Below are 8,358 nucleotides of genomic sequence, written 5' to 3'. Positions count from 1 at the left end.
GGCCGGTTCGGGCGCCGGACGGCGGTCCAAAGCCCAGCGCCCTGCGCGCGTCCAGAGTCCCAGAACCCCCAGCGAGAGATGCCAGAGGAGACCGTGTCAGCACCTATCTGGTGGTAAAAAAGGCCCATTTCAGGCGAAAAAAATCACGGCGCCCGGCAGCGGGGCCCATCCACGAACCTCGGGGGGGCTCCCCGGGACCTCGGCCCGGCTACCTCTCCCCAACACTTCCCCATCCACAGCAGCCCCGGAGCTCTCTCGGGGCCATCTGGTCGACCCGAGGAGCGGGGGGGGGGGGGGGGGGGGCGGCAGAGTGGAGCGGGGCGGGGCGGGAAAACGTGGCAGAGGCAGCGAGCGGGCCGGGGTCGCCCTCCCCGGATCGCCCGCGCGAGCAGGTACCGTACCGCCGTCCCTCCGAGTCCCCGGGCGAAGACTTGGTTACAGAAAAGGAACTATCCCACTCTGCCGCCTCTGACGAGCGGGGCCCACGAGGGACCGCGCCCGGGCCCAGGCCGCCCTATCCGGGCCACCCAGTACGACTCGGGCCGGTCCCCACCGCCACCCCCACCCCGGCCGGGACTCGCGGTGGAGGAGGGGGCGGGGGAGGGTGAGAAAAAGTCGCGTCCGCCGACCGGGACCCACGTGGGCCCGCTAAAGGGCCGGGTGCGCCCTCCCCGGCCACCCGCGCGAGCAGGTCCCGGCCCGTCCGCGTCCCCGGACCCAGGGGGACTTGGAAACATTTTCGCACGGAGGCACCTCCCAGGCGACCGGAGCCCACGAGGGACCGCACCCGGGCCCGGGCCTCTCTCTCCGGGTCACCCCTCGCGGCCCAGCCCGGTCCCCACCTCCGGAGTCCGACTCGGAAAAGCATCGGTCAGAAAGAATCCGACCACCGGGACCCACGCGCGCCCGCCAACGAGCCCGTCGCGCCCTCCACCGGCCTAAACGCACGGGCACGGGCACGGGCCGGTCCCCACCTCCGGAGCGGGGCGCTGTGGGGACCGGGCGGTGGGGGGGGGGGGAGGGAGGGAAGGAAGGAAGGAGGGTCGGGTGGCCGGGTCGGTCCCCGCGGCCGGATGCTGGTCGACCAGGCCAGGCGGCCCCACAGACCGGCTCGAGAGCGCGGCGACAGTCACACCCTCATAGGCCTGCACGCCCAATCTCAAGCGACAGCAGGAGGCGCCCACGCCTGGGCCCCACCGGGACAGTCACCGCCAGCGTCGCCCGGCTCCCGGAACTCTGCCTCGGGCCCGGCGGCCGAGTCACAGCCCTCACGAAGGTCGCCGAAGCTCCAGAGACAAGGGACAATATAAAAGCGGCCGCCAGGTGGCTCCCGACAACGGCTCCAACGTCCCCGGGCCGGGTTCCCTGTCGCCGGCCGGCCACCGAGGATGCAGCAGCGCCGGGCCGCCCAAACGCCCGAGCTCGGCCCGCCGGGGCGAGCCGGCGGGCGTCTGGCGCGGCCCCGAGGCGTCCGTCTCGGAGCTAGCTCCCGGGACGGCACGACACGGCGCGACCCCGGCAGCAGACGGGGGGGGGGGGGGTGGCCGGGGAAGCTGGGAAGACGTCGCCGGGAGGCCGCCTCGAAGGAAACGCGCTCCCCACGCGACTCCTCGGCGGGGGCAAATCCCACGGAGACGCCGGCGGGGCCCGGGGCGGCCGGCACGGGGTGCCCAGAGGGTCACGAGCAAGATCCCCGGCTGCCCGGACGGAGGGAGGGAGGGAGGGAGGGAGGGAGGGAGGGAAGGCGGGGACTGGCAAACCGAAACCAGGCAAGCACTCAGAGAACAACGCAGGAATTCATCCTCTCTCGAACGGTGGAGGTCTGTCGGAAGCAGACACGCAAAGCCCAGAACCTAGAAAGGAAAGGAAGGATACCCTCCGACCCCACACATACAAGCGGAAACAAACAACTATCTCTGCCCGGACGGCGACAAAGTCCAAAGACAACACATGGGTGCGTGGGTGGGGAAAACGCACCCGCGGTCACGAGAAAACATGGATTTCAAAATGGACTGACCACAGTCCACGGGCGGGGGTGGGCGTGGGGGTGGGGGATGGGGGAGGCGGGGCTCGGGGGAATGCGGGCGGGTGGGGGGGCGGAGGGGGGGCGAGGGTGGAGTCCATAGCCATCCACTAAAGAAACTGAGTTCGGGCACATCTACTCAATGCAACACCCCGAGTGCGAGCGTGTGCGTGTGCGTGTGCGTGTGCGTGTGCGTGTGTGTGTGTGTGTGTGTGTGGAATGCGGTAAGTATCGACAACGGACTGTAGCCCCACCGAGACCACGACAAACCATACCAGCGAAGAAGTCAAGCCGTACAACTACTCTGGCCTTCAAAACAAAGGAAAAAGCGTGCACGTATAGTATACGTACGTGCATCGCGTGTGCTTGTGGCACAGGTATACGTGGACGTATAAAGGCCTAGGACAAGCCCAAGCACATCCCGTAAGGGGAGCCTATCCAAAACAGACCAAGGCCTCTCACCACTCAGCTTCCAGAAAACAAGCAACCCAGCGAGGAAAGTGAACTGGAGGCCCAAACTGAACCTTTTCGTTAGGGAAAATAAAGAAAAGAAGAGACGAGAAGAGAAGAGAAGAGAAAAGGAAAGGAAAGGAAAGAAAAGGAAAGGAAAGGAAAGGAAAGGAAAGGAAAGGAAACGAAAGGAAAGGAAAGGAAACGAAAGGAAAGGAAAGGAAACGAAAGGAAAGGAAAGGAAACGAAAGGAAAGGAAAGGAAAGGAAAGGAAAGGAAAGAAGGAAGGAAGGAAGAAAGTAAGAAAGAAAGAAAGAAAGAAAGAAAGACAGAAAGAAAGAGAGAGAGAGTGGGAGTGGGAGTGGGAGTGAGAGTGGGAGTGGGAGTGGGAGAGGGAGAGGGAGAGGGGGAGGGAGAGGGAGAGGCAGAGGGAGGGACAGAGAGACAGAGGGGAGAGAGAGAGAGAGACAGAGAGAGTGAGAGTGAGAGTTGGAGTGGGAGTGGGAGAGGGAGAGGGGAGGGAGAGGGAGAGGGAGGGAGAGACAGAGAGACAGAGGGGGAGAGAGAGAGACAGAGACAGAGAGAAAGAAAGAGAGAGAGAAAGAAAGAAAGAAAAAGAGAAAGAGAGAAAGAAAGAGAGAGAAAGAAAGAGAGCGAGAGAGAAAGAAAGAGAGAGAAAGAAACAGAAAGAAAGAGAGAGAGAGAGAAAGAAAGAGAGAGAAAGAGAGAGAGAAAGAGAGAGAGAGAAAGAGAGAGCAAAAGAGAGAGAGAGAGAAAGAGAAAGAGAAAGAAAGAGAGAGGAAGAGAGGGAAAGAGCGAAAGAGAGAAAGAAAGAGAGAGAGAAAGAGAGAGAGAAAGAGAAAGAGAGAAAGAAAGAGAGAGAGAGAGAAAGAGAAAGGGAAAGAGCAAAAGAGAGAGAGAAAGAGTGAAAGAGAGAAAGGAAGAGAGAGAGAAAGAGAGACCGAGCGAAAGAAAGAGAGCGAAAGAGAGAGAAAGAGATAGAGAGAAAGAGAGAGGGAAAGAGCGAAAGAGAGAGAAAGACAGAAAGAAAGAGAGAGAGAAAGAAAGAAAGAAAGAGAGAAAGAGGGAAAGAGAAAGAGAGAGAGAGAAAAGAAAGAAAGAAAGAAAGAAAGAAAGAAAGAAAGAAAGAAAAAGAAAGATAGAAAGAAAGATAGATAGAAAGAAAGAAAGAAAGAAAGAAAGAAAGAAAGGAAGGAAGAAAGAAAGAAAGAAAGAAAGGAAAGAAAGAAAGAAAGAAAGAAAGAAAGAAAGAAAGAAAGAAAGAAAGAAAGAAAGAAAAAATCTCTCAACCTAAAAGTTTTTGGAACAAACAGACAATCTATGATTTGGTAGGTAAAAAAAAATATTTTTGGAACGTACAGTTCTTTGAGACAAGAATGGAGAGGAAAAGAAAAAAAAAGACAATAAGAATTCGGAACGCTTAGAAACCTGAATCGGTCACGAACAGGAACTAGGAAGCCATGGTGAACGGGGTCTGTGACACCAGTGTTTCTGGACCGGCAAATGGATGATTCCATTTCATCACGCCTAGAAGCGTACATTTTCACGCAGCATCACTTTTTTAAAATGTTTTTTCCCCAAAGTGATGCTAGAGGTGTGGACTCATACATCGGAACATCTTTAGTCTTTCTGTAATAAGGAGACCGACGTAGGTCCACTGAGACTTGTTGAGCCACGAACGTTTCCGTAGGTCATCTTTGGAAACGATCTAGACGTTCCACGAATTCCCTCCCCATCATTCCGCTTACACCAACACTAAAGTTCCTAAAGTGACCCAAAAGGTCTGGGAGAAACTGTTTTTAAGTAGACATACCAAAAAACATAACCTTTCTTAAGGAGTTCCTCCACCTAGAGCTATCGACATCACTTGTTCTAAATCCCATGACGACGAGATGACCCGTGAACATTTCCTGAGACTTTAGACGGTGTCAGCCATCATCCCCAAGTTCTTTTCCTTGCTGACGAACTTGGTTCACTCCCGTGAACTTATTGGATTTGGGGTCGACGTAGATAGAAGAAAAGGATGACCTCGAATGCCGATCACCCCAAAGACATGCCTAGTTTCATAAAACCCATACGTTGACCCTGGCTATTCTCAGCCGGAGGGTTCATCCTAGATCACGTGAACTTGCAAAACCCTTTGGGTCCCTCTCTAGTAGACTGAATAATTCGGGAGTGCTTCCTCCTAAGCCCTTCAAGAGAGCTCTTTCCCAAGTTAATTGTGGCACTCGGATCCGTACGTAGGAACAGGCCAGCTCTAGAAGGTAGCTACAGACATACCTGTTACCAGGGCCTTCCCAGATTCTTGCACAGCAGTGCCATAGAAACGAAGATCGCTTCCACAAGACTCTAAGGTCAGCAAAGCAAAACTTTTTTTTAAATTTATTTTATTATTATTATTATCATTATCATTACTATTATTTTATTAAAAGAGATAGCTGGTACACAAGGGAGAAGGCGGTGGGGGGGGCGGGGGGGGGTTGGGGGGGAGAGACACCGCCCCGAGTTGCTCTGATCACGGAAGGGAGAGTTTGTCTCGGGATCACCGATCCTTTCCAGGAATCCTCCAAATTCTCGGATCTGCAGCAGCTGGTTGCACGGTGGCTACCTATGGGGAATAGCAAGCGCTTCCACGAGGGGAAAGAAGCACATGAGAATTTTCTGCAAGAAAGCACAGGAACAGATAAGGGTTAAATGTACAGTGGAGCTCCTCGTCTTGGGACAACTAGGTATAGTCGTGGTGTCAACAGAGGTAAAGTTAATCTTTTACTCCCGAGAGCCTCGTGTGTGTGTGTGTGTGTGTGTGTGTGTGTGTGTGTGTGTGTGTGCGCGCGCGCGCGCGCGCGTGTGTACGTGGGTGGGTGGGTGGGTGTGGGTGGGTGGGCGGGTGTGTGTCTGAGACTCAGGCCCCCAGGGCCTCTGTTCTTTAGCTGGCAAGGCCTGTTTGGCCCTAGGCCACTCCCCAGTCCTTTTCCAAAATGTCTGTAGGTCTGTCTCATGCGTGCGTACGTACGTACGTACGTACGTACGTACCTACCTACCTACCTACCTACCTACCTAGAGATCGACATGACCAGAGATTTCATAGCTTTCATTTAAAAACTTTTAGTCAGCCACGAAGCAGGTAGTGCAATCGAAAATTCGCTCTCTTGCTTATTTATAAAGAACCGTTGGAATAGGTGACGTTTATTTCCTCCGATGGCTAAGGCTTTTTATTATCTGTGGGGAAAGACTTTTAAGATTCGTGTTGGTCCCGAAGGAGACGGCGAATTAGTGTTTGGGTGAGGGAGCCCTTCCACCGGTTTGTATTCTTAAAGAGACCACTTCCCCCTCCCCTCCCCCGTTGTTATTTTTTGGGGTTTTTTTGTTTGTTTGTTTGTTTCCGTTTTGGCTTTTCTGTTTTTTCTTTCTTTCTTTTTTTTTTTTTTCCTTCCCTTTGGTTTCAGGGTCTACCTCATCCAGTCCACTGGCCTTAGTCTCAGTCAGGCCATCGCAGGCTGTGTTCACATTTCGGAGGCGGTAGAGATGTGCAAGATCAAGACAGTTCACCCAGAGAACTGGGCGGCGGGTGCCTTGCTGACATCGAAAAGCTGATCTGCTCATCATGCAGTTCCATTTCCCCTCCTCGTCCTCCTCGTCCTCCTCGTCCTCCTCCTCCACCTCGTCCCCGTCCTCGTCCTCCTCCTCGTCGTCCTCCTCCTCGTCCTCGTCCTCGTCCTCGTCCTCGTCCTCGTCCTCGTCCTCCTCGTCCTCCTCGTCCTCCTCGTCCTCGTCCTCGTCCTCGTCCTCCTCCTCCTCCTCCTCCTCCTGTGTGCTTCTTTCTGTCAAGGAGAAGATTTCCAACTCAAATGCAGACCCAAAGATTTCTAGGTTCCAAAACTTCAGGGTTCCATGGATCATGGTGTCCAAAATCTGCACAGGGTCTTCAATAACGGCCCTCGTTCTCAGCGCACACAAGTCAACCCCAGACCAAGGCACCCTAAGGGCAAAAACCCTCCAAGGTTTCTCCCATTAGACCCCGAACGTCAGCACACACCCCCTCCCCCGGTTTCTATTTCGTATCGCGTGCGCTCAGGCAGACGGCAAACACATCGATCGATCATTTTCCTTTAGCGTGTTTCATGAACGTCGCACTGGCCGAAGAAACCTAGGTGTGTCAAAGCTCATCCCTGCGTAAAAGGCTTTGGCTTCTCCGTGAAGGGGTCGAGCCGAGGGACCCAGGCCCCTCTGTCAACTTTTCACTGGATTCATTGGCCTCACTCTTGTCCCAAGCGACGGCTGGTCAGATTTCTCATGGTCATTTTTTGCCTTCTGGCTTTAGCAAGGGTCTTCAACTGGGGTAAAAAGAGCAGGCTTGCTTGGGGCGCTTTCATGGTGGGGAGGAGGGGGTGGTGGCCCATAGAGGTAGGTCCCTTCGATTCACCCCATCTCAGGTAGTGCCCTATGCAAAACGTTTGCTTTCATACCATCAGGATCCTAACTTTGGAGAGTTTCCCTGCCTTAAACGTCCTCTGCCCTCCGCCTATTCATCCACCATCCACCACCACCCCGCTGACCTGTTCATCCCGTCCATGGTTTTTCTCTTCCGAGAAAGCATGTTACCTACGGCTCGTCCCCAGGCTACGTACGTGTCCATTCACCTCCTGAAAGACATGTCTCGGTCACCTCCGAGAGAGTTCTTGGCAGTGAGGAATAAAACAGCCACTGTCAAGGTCCGCGTGCAGGTTTCTGCGTGGACCTCAGCCGTTCGACTCCCCGCGTCACCTCGGGTCCATTCATAGCAAGGAGTCCTCCGAGGGCCGGGTCTTACGGTGAGAGTGTGTTTGGCTGTGAAAAACACCACCCCTGTTCACAGAGTTCCCAAAAACGGGGGGGTGGGGGGTTGGGGGGTTGGGGTGGGGGTCGGGGTGGAGCTGAGGAGGGCACGGCACGTCAGCATACCGAAGCGTCCGGAACCCCGAGGAGGCGGGCAAGGAAGGAAGATGTCCCCGGGACAAAACCTTCCCTCCCCGTCCTTAGGGTCGATGGCTGGACCTGAGAATTCCATGGACACGAGACGGATTTATGAAACCAGAATTCCAAGAAAGGGGACCTGGCTGGCCGAGACCCCAAAATGAGTCTCTTTGGGGTTTGTTAGGGCGGCAGGCCAGGAGACACCCGCCGTGTTCCACCCGACTCCCAAATGGGGCGAGTTTATCGAAGAAAAAAAAAAAAAAAAGCCAAACCAAAAGCAAACACACACGCAGACAGAAACCCCAGCAACAACACACACACACACACACACACACACACACACACACACACACACACACACACACACACACACAACTCTGGGTGCGCTATCTGCTGTCCATGATTTCCCGTGCCTTTTGGACATGGCTGATAGAGATGGACATGAAACGGCAGGACAGCAAGCTGGCATCTCGGCCGGCCTAGAGAAGTTTCCCGAGTGAAATATCAGAACCAGGGCGGGGTGGGGATGGGGGGCGCAGAGAGAGGCGGGGAAGGGGGGCCCACGTCACCCGGGAGAGAAGCGGGGGGAGGGGGGCGCTGACCGACCTCGGTTCACCCCGTCCCCCTCCGGCCGAGAACCTGCCTTCGCTTCCTGCCCTCAGGTGTGTGAGAGGAGCAGGTTTCTTTCCCATAACTACCAACACATCATTTCAGTCTTGTTTGTGGGTTTCTTTTTGTATGTTCGTTTTCTGGACGAGGCCAAAGAACCCTTCCAGTGAGTGGAGGCGTGTGTACAAAGGAGGATCTGACAGGACGGGAGGGTGCGGGTCAGTCCCTGTGCCAAGAAACCCAGAGAATCTGTCGTAGCTGAGGCTCGGGCCTTTTGCAGAAATAGGCCAAGAGAGTTCAGA

This window comes from Pseudorca crassidens, unplaced genomic scaffold, assembly GCF_039906515.1.
Source record: "Pseudorca crassidens isolate mPseCra1 unplaced genomic scaffold, mPseCra1.hap1 Scaffold_72, whole genome shotgun sequence".
In the NCBI taxonomy this organism is placed as follows: Eukaryota; Metazoa; Chordata; class Mammalia; order Artiodactyla; family Delphinidae; genus Pseudorca; species Pseudorca crassidens.
Note: the sequence above shows the minus strand (reverse complement) of the source record.